The sequence below is a fragment of the Piliocolobus tephrosceles genome, chromosome 3 (genome assembly GCF_002776525.5).
Source record: "Piliocolobus tephrosceles isolate RC106 chromosome 3, ASM277652v3, whole genome shotgun sequence".
NCBI lineage: Eukaryota > Metazoa > Chordata > Mammalia > Primates > Cercopithecidae > Piliocolobus > Piliocolobus tephrosceles.
In genome coordinates, this window is record NC_045436.1 from 48,217,933 (window position 1) to 48,232,026 (window position 14,094).

Below are 14,094 nucleotides of genomic sequence, written 5' to 3' on the forward strand. Positions count from 1 at the left end.
GAAGGAAGGAAGGAAGGAAGGAAGGAAGGAAGGAAGGAAGGAAGGAAATGCCCTGAGATCAGAATGAAGTAATCCAGGATATCTTAGTCTAGAGTTCAGAGGACTTTTCAATTATGTGCGAGCACAATGATTTAGAGGGAAATTGACAGGGAGACAGAGAAAAGAATCAGCCAGAGACCAACAAAAATGATGAAGAAGGTTTGTAGAAAAGAAAAAAAAAAAAAAAAGAGAAAGAAAGGAAAGAAACGACATTTCAATCAGAACTAAAAGAGGAAGAATAAGCTAGGATTTAAACCAAACAGAATGAAGATAGTCCAGAAACCAAAGTGAGGCCAAAGGCAATTGTTCAACCTGGGGTAAGATTATTGGTGAACAAGTGGAAAAGTTCCAAGTACTTCAAATATGACATTGAACAAGTGAAAGAGTCTTGAGAGAAATGGCAGGAGCCGAGGAGGCAGTGATGCTTGAAGTGTTTAGAAAAGATTGTTGAATAACCTAAGTGTGTGCAGGGCAACAAACCAAGGTGGAGCTCATGCACCAAAGGTCCTCGGCAGTATTAAAGTATAAATGTCACTTGAACACTGAAAGGAATAGCCTATCGTTAGTATTACAGATGAGAGAATGGAAGCTCAGTGACTAGGTGGGAAAATTTCCTCTATCATAACAATCACCATAAGTATTAGGGAAATCGTATTCCTGAACTGCAGAGAGCTGCCCTTGCTAAGTCATTCAGACATGAGCCAGGGCACTCTGAACAGATGAAATGAGGGCTCGCCATGTGCACATCTGCCCTAATAACACAATGCCTGGAAGATTTAAGAAAAGGTGACAAGACACAGAGAGAAGTAAAATGAGTGTGGGCTGAGTACAGAAAAGGACCAGATAGGAGAGGAAAGACGGGGAAAGAGGGAGGAAAAGAGAGAGAAGAGCGTATTAGTAGAAGAGAAGTCACAGTGCCAGACATTTGGGTCAGGAATGCCATTCCTTCTCTGGCTCCTAGACCTTACAGAGTAAGTTCTTCCATTTGGTAGAATAGTCCATGTCTGAAAGAGGTAAAGGTAGTCCAAGAGGAATTCTAGGTTCAAGGAAGATGTGAAGAGCTTTCCTGCATTTTAATTTCTGTCATTTTCTTTCCTCCCAATAACCATTTTATTCTTAGGATGAGTTAGCCAGTGACCAGCAAAGAGAATATTCATTAGAAGTTCATTTTCCCTTAATGTAAAACAAGCAGCCTTGGAGAGGATTTTAAATTTAAACCAGAACAATGCACTGTGTCAGTAGCCCACACTGAAGGACAAAAATCTAATTTTGCTTCCTAAGGTATGACTATACATTTGGTCTGATATATAAAATAGCTCACATCCAAATAACTCTTGTCATCTTCAGAATGTCATCTTAGGAAGCTATAAATGTATTTTTCAAATAAAGTACTAGATATGTTCTGCTATTTGGCCCACACATCCAAAGCTAATCTCCATTAACTGCTCCCATAATATTCTGTGGAAAGGGCAACTCCATGCACTCAGGAGAGAATTTGCCTGTCCACACCAGCCACAGTTGATTTTACCAGGAATAAACTCCTGGCATATGGATACAATCAATTGGCTGACTGTCTGATTTTCTTCCATGAGAATTTTAACTAATTTCAGAATAGTTAAAATTTTAACTAATTTTAGATATTAGCATAAAGTTTCTCATCCAGAGTCCAAAAATACACAGATGTCTGCCACCATTCTCTTTTCCAAAACCATCATAGACAAGAATAATTAATGGCAAGACTCCTTTGCACTGAATGCTTACTTAGTTTCCTGATTCACCTCCAACAGTGAGTATCTGGGGTCGGGCGCGGTGGCTCACGCCTGTAATCCCAACACTTTGGGAGGCCAAGGTGGGCAGATCACGAGGTAAGGAGATAGAGACCATCCTGGCTAACACGGTGAAACCCTGTCTCTACTAAATGTACAAAAAAAAATAAAAAAAAAAAAAAAAAAACCTTACCGGGCGTGGTGGTGGGCGCCCCATGTGTCTCGTCCCAGCTACTCGGGAGGCTGAGGCAGGAGAATGGCGTGAACCCGGGAGGCGGAGCTTGCAGTGAGTGAGATGGCGCCACTGCACTCCAGCCTGGGAGACAGAGCGAGACTCTGTCTAAAAAAAAAAAAAAAAAAGAGTGAGTACCTGCGCAGCCACTGTCAACCAGTTGAAGCTAGCACTGAAGGCCACATTATCACTTCATCCCTAATAAAGTCAGTGGTAGGTGTGTTGAAATGGAAAGAATGTATACTATTAAGACTGAGGAAACTGAGGACTAGGAAGCTTAGCCAAATTGCCCAGAATGGCAGTCAATGTCTGTACCTGAAAGATGTATGGTTTGTTAATTGACACCATGAACGTGAAACCACCTGCTATTTTCTCTTCTTGCCAAAATTTCACTTGCATTGCATATACTTTGCATGACAGTAATAGTAGCCACATATTAACCTGGTTGTCCCAGTTTTTAAAACACATACCTAAACTGAAGATTTGCAAAAGTTATAATATTAACAGAGCTGGCCTTAAAATTCGTTTAGATACTAAGAAGTTATGATTCAACAAATAGCTTAAATCATGAAATTCCCAGAGATATTTTCCCCCAAGGCAAAAAGTATATCTAATGTTTCATGTCTATTCTTTGTTACTTTTCTGTGCTTTTATATAATAAAAAAGAATTAAAAGTGGCTTTAAAACTAACAGCTAAGAATTATATATCCAGAAGGAAAAGAAATATCAGGATAATAGAATAATATTTTTTATGAAACATAAGTGGCAGTCTGGGTGGCATATTTTAAATTAGGTTTTCTGGAAAATCAATCTTTGGACACATAGATTTAAAAAAGATTTGAAACAAATGACAAATGAGAGCAAGTAGATGGGTTGATGGCTGGAAGTAAAAAGCAGTCAAACGCATGCCACGTAGTAGCTCAGAAGAAACTGTCAAAGAATATATGAGAAAAACAAAAACTGGCTTGCTAAAAACAGTAAGGTTCTTAACCAGAGCAAAGAATACTGGCTGAAAAGGTGGAAACTTATGTGTCAGGCCTGAGTAGTAGATGTTAAAGTAACATCCTTGGAAGCAGAGACAGAGTGGTAAAAATGGAAGCTCAGAAAGATGAAGATTTTGTTGGGAGAAAACAATTCCCTAACACAACTTAAAAGATACAGGAAGCAGTTTTATAAATAATACTAATAAAGCGACTTAAAATTTTCAGTCATTATTTCTCTATTTCCATCTTTAAGATATAGCTTAAGCAGGCCTTTTTAAATGAAAGTTAACCTAGTAGGAAGCAGGTGCTTGCTAGCACCCTCGCAATAAAGCACTATAAACTGGGTCAGTTAAACAGGAGAAATTTCTCATCTCACAGGCCTAGAGACTACAGGTCTGAAATGAGGGTGTTGGTTCTTCTGAGGACTGTGAGGAAACTCTGTTTCATGCCCCTCTCCTAGCTTCCGGCGGTATTCCTTGGCTTGTAGGTGCCTCACCCAATCTCTGTCTTCATCTTTACTTGGCTTTCTCCCTATGTGCATGTCTGTCTCCAAGTCCAAATTTCTCTTTTATTAGGACACCATTCATAATAGCTTTGGGCCCATTTTAACTAATTACATCTGCAAAAACCCTATTTCCAAATAAGATCACATTCCCAGGTAGTAGAGATTAAGACTTCAACATATGAATTTGGAACATATGAATTCAATATATGAATTCATCATATGAATTTGTAAGGGAGCACACAATTCAACCCATCGCAAGATGGGAGAACCAATCACTCTCTAGCTATTGCTAGAGGGTTTCAAAGCATCTTCTCAACTCAGTTATCTGGAGGAGAAAGGGAGATATCAAACACAAATCATCTAGGACTGGAGGTTTTACGCATACAGAGCTTATCAACTACCCAGGGATCAGATTGAAGGCCATGAGCCAATACCCTCACCTTAAAGCAGAGTTTTTCAACCTAGACCCGACTGATAGTTTAGTTCAGATAATTCATCAGGGTTAGGAGAGGACTGTACTGGGTACTGTGAAAGGTTGTTTGTTTGTTTGTTTGTTTGTTTGAGATGGAGTTTCACTCTTGTTGCCCAGGCTGGAGTGCAATGGCGCGATCTCAGCTCACTGCAACATCCGCCTCCTGGGTTCAGGTGATTCTCCTGCCCCAGCCTCCTGAGTAGCTGGGATTACAGGTATCCGCCACCATGCCAGGCTCATTTTATAATTTTTTATTAGAGCTGGGTTTCTCCATGTTGGTCAGGCTGGTCTGAAACTCCTGACCTCAAGTGATCTGCCCACCTCTGCCTCACAAAGTGCTGGGATAACAGGTGTGAGCCACCACGCCTGGCCGACTGTGGAAGTTTTAACAACACCTCTGCTTTACCTACTTGAAGCCAATAGTACTGCCCTTTCCCCAGTTGTGACAATCAAAAATGTCTCCAGACATCTTCAGTATCCCTTGGGAGGCAACACAGAAAGGACTTGAAAATCACTGTTGGAAAAGAAAATGACGAAATTTTCAAAAAGAAAATTTAGTTGTCAGAGTTTTGGTTCAGGACCCAAACTAAGCATGGGGCTAAAGTCAATACAAGAGTTACATATCTAGCTAAGTCTAAAAAGAGAGAAGGATAAGGATTAGGCTTAAGTATAATGGAAAAAGTCAAGAAAGGTAATAAAACTAGATATTCCTTTTGAATAGTTAACTTCCGTATCAGTTGTGTTTGTTGAAAAAAAAGATTGTCTCTCTTAAGTTTATACATCAATTAACATATTTTAGCTATTGCAGAAGACAGATTTCTTATGGCAGATATATGTTGCCACACTCAATATTAGATGTTTTAACATTGTGTATGTATGTATGTATATTTTCAACACTAATTCTTAACTTAGAATTCAATGAGGAAGTCACCATTACTGAAACTAAGTGTCCTCTTATGCCTGAAAATTAGTCAGCATATTTTGAAGGGAAAGGGCAATCCAAATGAAGCCCAGTAAAGAATAATTGAACTAACACACACCCTCTGAGGGAGTAGAAAATTGCATAACTTCATACGTATTCTGTGGAACCATGATGAACATAATGAAAAAATCAAGTTTCGAATGAGAAAATTGCATAACTTTGTACATCACACAGGCATCTGAGCCAGGAGCAGCCTCAGCTGGGAGACATTTTGACAGCTTGGACACTGGGATCCATGGACCAGACGGCAGCCACTATGCTATTCCAAGAAGGAAGAATGAGTGAGCCCGCACATGCCCAGGAGTGTACTTGCTGCCCTGCTGTGAGCTGCTATTGGGACTGAGACTGAGTGGACCACACTCCCTACAGCTTTTTGTTCATGCTGCTTGCATGGATGGTGACCCACTCTCTCTGGTCCCAGGTCTTAAGGCACCATTTTGGGAGTTTAAAATGGGGCTGTGGCCCACCCTCAGCCCGAGCTCAGACTGACGCAGCTGTAGTCAACACCAAGCCCCAAAGGGACAGGGAGACCAGGCCATCCTACACAAATCTAGGACAATACCTACTGCTCTGCAGTAGGCTGCTGTGAGAGTGAGACATGCAAATTTACACTTTCTACAGTTTCTTGCCCACACTATTTGCCTGGGCGGTGCTCCACCCTCCCTGGTCTTAGGCCCAAGGAGTCACTTTTGAGAGTATAATACCGAGCCGCTCCCCACACTCAGCCTGAGTTTAGGCTGAAGCAACTGCAGCCACCATGCAGCCAAGGAGGGGCAGGAGAGTCAGGTTCTCTTCCATGTACCTAGGGCAATAACCAGCACCCTTTGTTAGGCTGCTGCAAGACTAAGATTTGAGCAGGCTGCATTCCACATAGCTTCTTGCCCATGCTGCTCCATGACAGGGACCCTATCCTCTCTGGTTACAAACCCACAGCGGGCACTATTTTGAGAGTTTAGAGACATTGTTTGGCGATTTGGCAGTGGTGGCCAAAGCAGGCACTGTAGTCTGCTTTGCAGGCCTGAGATTGGAGCACTTGCTCTGGAGTTTGTAGGCCTGAGATTAGAGTACCACAAAGTAGGCATTATAGTCTGCTTTGCAGACCTGAGATTGGAGCGCTTTCTCTGGAGTTGGGGAAGGGCCTCCACAGCCAGAATTGAGTGGCAAGTATGGGGAAGGCTGCAGCAGTAGGCACTGGAATTAGGCTGTCTCCTGTCACAGGACTGGAGAGGGTGGAGAGTAGCTGAAGTTGAGGTTTCTCAAGGGTGACGAGACTGCATCCAGGAATAGATCTGTGACCTGAAACTAGTCTGTGTGTGATATAACTGGGACCTCCAGCCTGCTTCCTTGTTTGACTTGAGGGCAGTACCCCACCAGCTCTTAATAAGAGATGGGAGGTAAAACCACCCTCCTTGGATGTCTAACCCTCAGTATGGACCACCTTAAGGGAAGGGGGAGCACAGTCTGCCAAAGCCCTTCTTGGGTCAAGGAAATGTGAGCAGGGCATCAGCCACTGAAGACAGCACCATCAAAGCCCAGGAATGGATATGGAGAGTGAGTCATCTCTCACCCCTCCCTTACCTCCCCTCCCCAGAGCACTGTTGCAAACACATTGAAATACAAAAGAGCTATGCAGCTGTGTAAGAGTCTATCTGCCACCCTTTACTCTTAAGTGCCAGCTACTGGACTGCAGCCTGAATTACACCAACAAACAAAATGGCATTGTTACAACTAGCAACATCTGAGGAAGCCACTGCATGAAAGTATCTGCAACCAGGGAACCCAGACAGAACCATGGAATCCTGAAGACACCCAGAACAAAGCCAATTAATCATATACAATACACAGCACAGTCATACCCCCAAGGAAAAAAAAGAATAAAAAGTCAAGAAGCTCTCTATCCAAGTGTGACAAATTAAAAAGAAGAAAAAAGACTGTCATCTCTCTCAAATGAGAAGGAACCCGCACGAGAACACCAGAAATACAAAAACCCAGAGGATTTTGTCACTTCCAAAGGATCCCACTAGCTCCCAAGCAATGAATCCTAACCAGAATTAAATGTCTGAAATGATAGATAAATAATTCAGACTATAGATGGCAAGAAAACTTAATAAGATCCAAGACGAAGTTGAAATCCACCACGAAGAAGCCAGAAAAACAATCCAAGATTTGAAAGATAACATCGTTATAGAAGGAACCAAACAGAACTTCTGAAATTGAAAAATTCATTATGGGGACTTCAAAATACAGTTGGACACCCTATCAACAGACTAGACCAAGCAGAATAAAGAATTTCATAGCTCAGAGTTTGGTCTTTTGAATCACCCCAGCCAGACAAAAATAAATAAAATTTTAAAAATGAACAAACTTTCGAGAAATATGGGATTATATAAAGTGACCAAATCTGTGACTTATTGGCATTTCTAAGAGAGAAGAGAAAATAAGCAAACATATTTGAGGGTATAATTCAGGAAAATTTCCCCAATTTTGCTAGAGGTTGACATGCAGATACAAGACATCTAGAGAACTGCTATGAGATACTATACAAGATGACTCCCCCAAAGGCACATTGTCATCACACTATCCAAGGTCAATGTGAAATTTAAAAATCTTAAAGGCAGCAACAGAAAAGGCTCATATTACATATAAAAGGAAGCCCATCAGACTAACAGCAGACTTCTCAACAGAAACCTTAGAAGCCAGAAGATACTGGGAGGCCCATTTTTAGCATTCGTAAAGAAAGGAAATGCCAGCCAACAGTTTTATATCCCATCAAACCAAGCTTCATAAATGAAGCAGGAATAAAGTATTTTCCAGAAAAGCAATTGCTAATGGAATTTATCACCAGGAGATCAGCCCTACAAGAAATACTTAAGGGGGTTCTAAACACGGAAATGAAAGAACAATACTTGCCACAAAAGCACATGCAAGCACAGTCCACAGACCCTATAAAGCAACTACACAATGAAAACTACGGAACTAGCTAATAACAGTGGGATGGGAACAAAACCTCACATATAAATATTCACCTTGAATATAAATAGCCTAAATGTTTCACTTAAATGGCCTAAGGTTTTCAGTTAGAAGACATAGAGTGGCAAATTGTAATGACACCCATAGGTGCAAAGTAAAGTGATGGAGAAAGATCCATCATGGAAATGGAAAACGAAAAATATCAGGGGTCACTGTTCTTACATCAGACAAAATATACTTGAATCCAAAAACAGTAAAAAGGGACAAAAATGGGTACTGCATAATGATAAATGGTTCAGTTCAACAAGAAGACTTAACTATCCTAAATATTTATGCAACCAACATTAGGAACATCCAGATTTATAAAACAATTACTACTTGACCTAAGAAAACACTTTGACAGACATACAATAATAGTGGAGGACTTCAAGACCCCACTGACAGCATGAGACAGATTATTGATGTAGTAAACTAATAAATAAATTTTGAACTTAAATTCAACACTTGACCCATTGGACCTAACAAACATCTAGAGAACACTCCACCCAACAATCACAGAATATACCTTCTTCTCATCTGCACATGAAACATACTCTGAGATTGATCACATGCTGAGTCATAAAGCAAGTCTTAATCAACTTTAAATAAAAATGAAATCATATCAAGTATCCTCTGAGACATCAGTGGAATAAAAATATAAATCAATATCAAGAGAAACTCAGAGCAATCAGGCAAGAGAAAGAAATAAGGAGCATCCAAATAGGAAAACAGAGAGTCAAATTATTTCTCTTCACTGATGATGTGACTCTATACCTAGACAACCCTAAAGATTTCACCAGAAGTCTCTAAGACCTGATAAACAACTTCAGTAAACTCTCAGTATACAAAATCAATATGTAAAAATCAGTAGCATTTCTATATATCAATAATGTTCAAGCTGTGAACCAAATCAGAAACAAGAACTTATCATAGCCTCAAAAATAATTTAAAACCTAGGAATCCATCTAATGAAGGAGGTGAAAGATCTCTACAAGAACTGCTGTAAGAAATCATAGACAACATAAACAAATGGCAAAACATTTCATGCTCATGGATTAAAGAATCAATATCATTAAAATGTCCATACTGCCAACAGCAATCTACAGACTCAGTGCGTTTTTTAATCAAACTACCAATGTCATTTATCACAGGATTAGAAAAAAAAAAAACTGTTCTAAAATTCATGAGGAACCAAAAACTGGCCCAAATAGCCAAAGCAATCCTAAGCAAAAAGAATAAAGCTTGAGGCATCACATTAGCCAACTTCAAACTATACTATAAGGCTACAGTAACCAAAGCAACATGGTACTAGTACAAAACAGCCACATAGGCCAATGGAACATAATAGAGATCCCTGAAATAAAGCTCCACACCTACAAGCAAATTGTCTTCAACAAAGTTGACAAAAATAAGCAATGGAGAAAGGATAACCTATTCAATAAATGGTGCTGGGAAAATGGGCTAGCCACATGCAGAAGAATGAAACTGGCTCCCTACCTCTCACCATATACAAAAATTATCTCAAGATGGAATAAAGACTTACATTTAAGATTTGAACTATTAAAGTCCTAGAAGAAAACCTAGGAAACACCATTCTGGACATCGGCCTTAGGAAAAAAAATATGACCAAGTTCTCAAAAGCAATTGCAAGTCGGCCTTGGGAAATAATGTATTACTAAGTCCTCAAAAGCGATTACAACAAAAACAAAAATTGACAAGTGGAACCTAAGTAAACTAAGGAGCTTCTGCACAGCAAAAGAAACTATAAACAGAGCAAACAGACAACCTATAGAATGGGAGAAAATATTTGCAAACCATGCATCTGACAAAGTTCTAATATACAGAATCTATAAGGAACTTAAATAATTAAACAAGCAAAAAACAAGTAACCCCGTTTAAAATGGGCAAAAGATGTGAATAGACACTTCTCAAAACAAGACATGCAAGCAGCCAACAAACATGAAAAAATGCTCCACATCACTAATCATTAGAGAAATGCAAATCAAAGCCACAATGAAATATCATCTCACACCAGTCAGAATGGCTATTATTAAAAATCAAAAAACAACAGAGGCTGGCAAGGCTGCAAAGAAAAGGGAATGCCTGTGCCCTGTTGGTTGTTGGTAATGTAGTTCAGCTACTGTGGAAAGCAATTTGGAGATTTCTCAAAGAACTTAAAACAGAACTGCCATTCAACCTAGCAATCCCATTACTGGGTCTATATCCAAAAGAAAACAAATCTTTCTACCAAAAAGACAAATGCACTCATATGCTCATTGCAGCACTATTCACAATAGTAAAGATGTGGAATCAACCTAGGTGCCCACCAACAGTGGACTGGATAAACAAAATGTGGCATATATACAGCATGGAATACTATGCAGCTATAAAAAAAGAATGAAATCTCCTGGACGTGGTGGCTCACACCTGTAATCCCAGCACTTTCGGAGGCTGAGGCAGGTGGATCACAAGGTCAGGAGTTCGAGATCAACCTGGCTAACACGGTGAAACCCCATCTCTACTATAAATACAAAAAAATTAGCCAGGCGTGGTGGCACATGCCTGTAATCTCAGCTACTTGGGAGGCTGAGGCAGGAGAATCACTCGAACCTGGGAGGTGGAGGTTGCAGTGAGCCAAGACTGTACCACTGCACTCCAGCCTAGATGACAGAGAAAGACTCCATCTCAAAAAAAAAAAAAAAAAAAAGGAATGAATTCGTGTCATTTGCAGCAACATGGATGCAACTAGAGGCCTAAGTGAATTAATGTAGGAACAGAAAATTAAATACCACGTGTTCTCACTTATAAATGGGTGCTAAACATTGGGTACGCACAGACCCAAGATGGTAATAATATATACTGGGGATTCCAAAAGTGGGGAGGTAGGGAGGTGTAGAAGTTTTGAAAACTACCTGGGCAATAGAATCATTAGAAAGTCAAAGGTCAGTGTCACACAATATACCCATGTAACAAATCTGTACATATACCCCCAATCTAAAATAATAATGAAGCATTTCCATAGAGAAAAAATCTATAATAATGTACAAAATATTTTCTAGGGGATGGACTAAAGAGTGACTTTTCATTTTTCCATTACATATTTCATGGTGATTAAGGGGATTTTTTTGGCCTGTATGGATTTAAAATAAAATACAATTTGGCAAGAAATATGCCTAGGCATGGCTGCTAAGAAATAGTAGCCATCACTAAGCCTTTGGTAGGGTCCCAAGAGATCCAATGCCGAGGGCAAAGGTCAGTGGAAATGGGAGGAAAGTCCTCCTGTAACTCGATGCTTTCATTTAGTGGTAGAATGAAGTAGCTCTGGAAAAAAGGAAAAGGATATATTGATAAAACTGTCAGAGTGGCATGTTTTAAAACAACGGGGGAAAGAAAATGGCTCAGATGCTTGGCTAGGAATGAAGTCAGGAAAACCTTGTCAGGAAGCAACCAAACCAACTGAAATAAACTTTAATCCATGCTAGCAACCTGGGTCACACAATAAATCAACTGAACCTAGCCTATCACACTAAAGTCAACCACCTTATAACTATCAGATAAAGCAATAGAAGGTAAACTTGAGTTTATAAAAGGCAGAACTTATCTCTGGGGCTATGTGTAAATGAAGAGAGATGTTTTTTAAATCATGTTGCAAAATGTTCCCATAAATCTACAAATAATATTAGGAAATTGAATCTGGTATCTTTTTGCTCTAGGAAAAGGGAAATTTCTCATTAAAGACTCTTTCCCAAGTCCTCTAAGCTCATTGGAATATAGAATCCTGTCACCTGCTAGAGAAAAGTTTCCAAAACATATATTTCCAAGCTTCTTATGCTTACAACATGCAAAAACTTTTTTTATGCCTTAAGGGGCATTTCCATCTTGGACTTGCAGAGAAAAAGCAATAATTGCACCTGCTAATGTTCACAGCATATTTAAACTTGCTGTGAAAGTCTAAATAACTTGGATCCTCTATAGTGAGTTAAAGGTCTATCAATGCATGATGAAGCCAGTCTTGAATCCTCTAATTTGCTAATCCTCTATTTTTACTACTCAGTCAAAACAATAACAGCAACAACCCGGATTTATTGTAGTTGGTCCACATGTCAAGTTACTTCCAGCAAAAATATGCATGGTTGAGGAAAGTCAATAACCAACGTAGCTGGAAAATATCACTCCCTACAATGTTCAGTAGAAAAAAGAAAGCAGTTTTAAAGATTTATCTTCCTATTACATCCTCCAAAGAAAAAACTTTAAATATTATTTTATTTGTACAAATAACATCTGTGTCAGGCAATTTTCTAAATGCTTTAGAAATATTTTCTTACTTAATAGTGGTAATAAACCCAATGAAGTAGATACTATTAATATCTGCATTTAATAGATCAGGAAAATTAAAGCCCAGAGAGATTAGTTACTGTCAAAAGTACACACAGTTGGCCTGGGCTCAGAATTAAAAGAAAAACTTTAGAGAATGTGTCTGAAAGGTTGTTTGGGTTTCTATAAAAACAGATTCCAAGATAAGGGTTTGAGTGTTTATTGCAGAGGTACTGGGAAAATCAGTAAGGAAAAGATATAAAGAAGAAAAAAGCCAATAAGAGTACAGTATTAAGCCAGCTACTGCAGTGGGTCCCTGGAGTTGATTCCTGTAAGGACATTCTAAGCAATGGAGTAACATACACATCTCAGAATTATCTCACCCAAGAGACATGGGTACAAGAGTATTTGTACACCAGCTCTCAAGAAACACTGATTGAGGATCACTTCCAGAGCATGGGGTAACATATCACTGGCAATTCCAGTCTATCATGCACCAGGGCAAAGCAGCCTTTGGTGATTCTACAAAAAGCCCCCATGTACAGAGAGGCAGATACTAACAGAAGTTCACCAGAATACAATAAAATAGATAAAACCCAAAAGATGTAGGTAGGGCACTAACAATGCCTTCAATAGCTCACCCTTTGCTTTGTGCAGTTCTAACTGTGCCCCATGTTAAATTCATTCCTATAAGTAACCGCTCTCAATCCAGTGATCATTTAGAATTTCTAAACAAATGGGTTTAATGAAACTAGGAAGATTAATGGGACAAGCTACAAACCCAATGCTGTAATTGACCATGATATTGATCTTCTGTCCTTCTCAACTTTGGTTGGTACTTCTGTTCATCTTGATTGCTAGCTTGTAGGGAAACCCCATATTTTATTCCTGAGGGGCCCGAGCCCATGGTTACCACTCCCTATCAGGTCACTGTTTCTCCAAAGGCCCAATTACAATTATTACTGGACATGGAAGAATCAAGTGGAGACCTAGTAGAGTTTTCAGTTTTTAGAAATACTCCTCCCTGCCCACTCCTCTTGATAGTCAAGTCAATTACTCAACAATTGCTGGTCAACTGGCATGAAGAGCCAAAGTGACTGGGTGGTAGCTAAATTTTAGTGTAGTGAAACCTTACTATATACTCTAGTAGAAACATCTTTCCACTTGACCTTAGAATCTCAGACTGACAGAGGCTGCAGTTGCAGTGATGGGAAGCAAATCATCCAAATGCATTACTAGGAGTAATGGTTAGCAGGGCCATTGACATACTTGTGCTCATTTCCTCTTTACCTCATGCATTTTGCCTTTAATCCAAACTATCCATCTTAAAGAGTAACAGTACTATCCCAAAAGGTGAGGGAGACAGCGGGAGTGTTCCACCACAGCAAAGAGGGAAAATGTTTTATCACTGGCATTGTTTAGAATTTCTGATGATAATAAAAAGGAGATCAGGTTCGTTCCAAGATGGCCAGATAGGAACAGCTCCAGTCTACAGCTCCCAGCATGAGTGATGCAGAAGACGGGTGACTTTTGCATTTCCAACTGAGGTACCAGGTTCATCTCACTGGGGCTTGTCAGACAGTGGGTGCAGGACAGTGGGTGCAACCCACTGAGCATGAGCCAAAGCAGGGCGAGGCATCACCTCACCTGGGAAGTGCAATGGATCAGGGAATTCCCCTTTCTAGCCAAGGGATGCTGTGACAGACGGCACCTGGAAAATCTGATCACTCCCACCCTAATGCTGCGCTTTTCCAATAGTCTTAGCAAACAGCACACCAGGAGATTATATCCC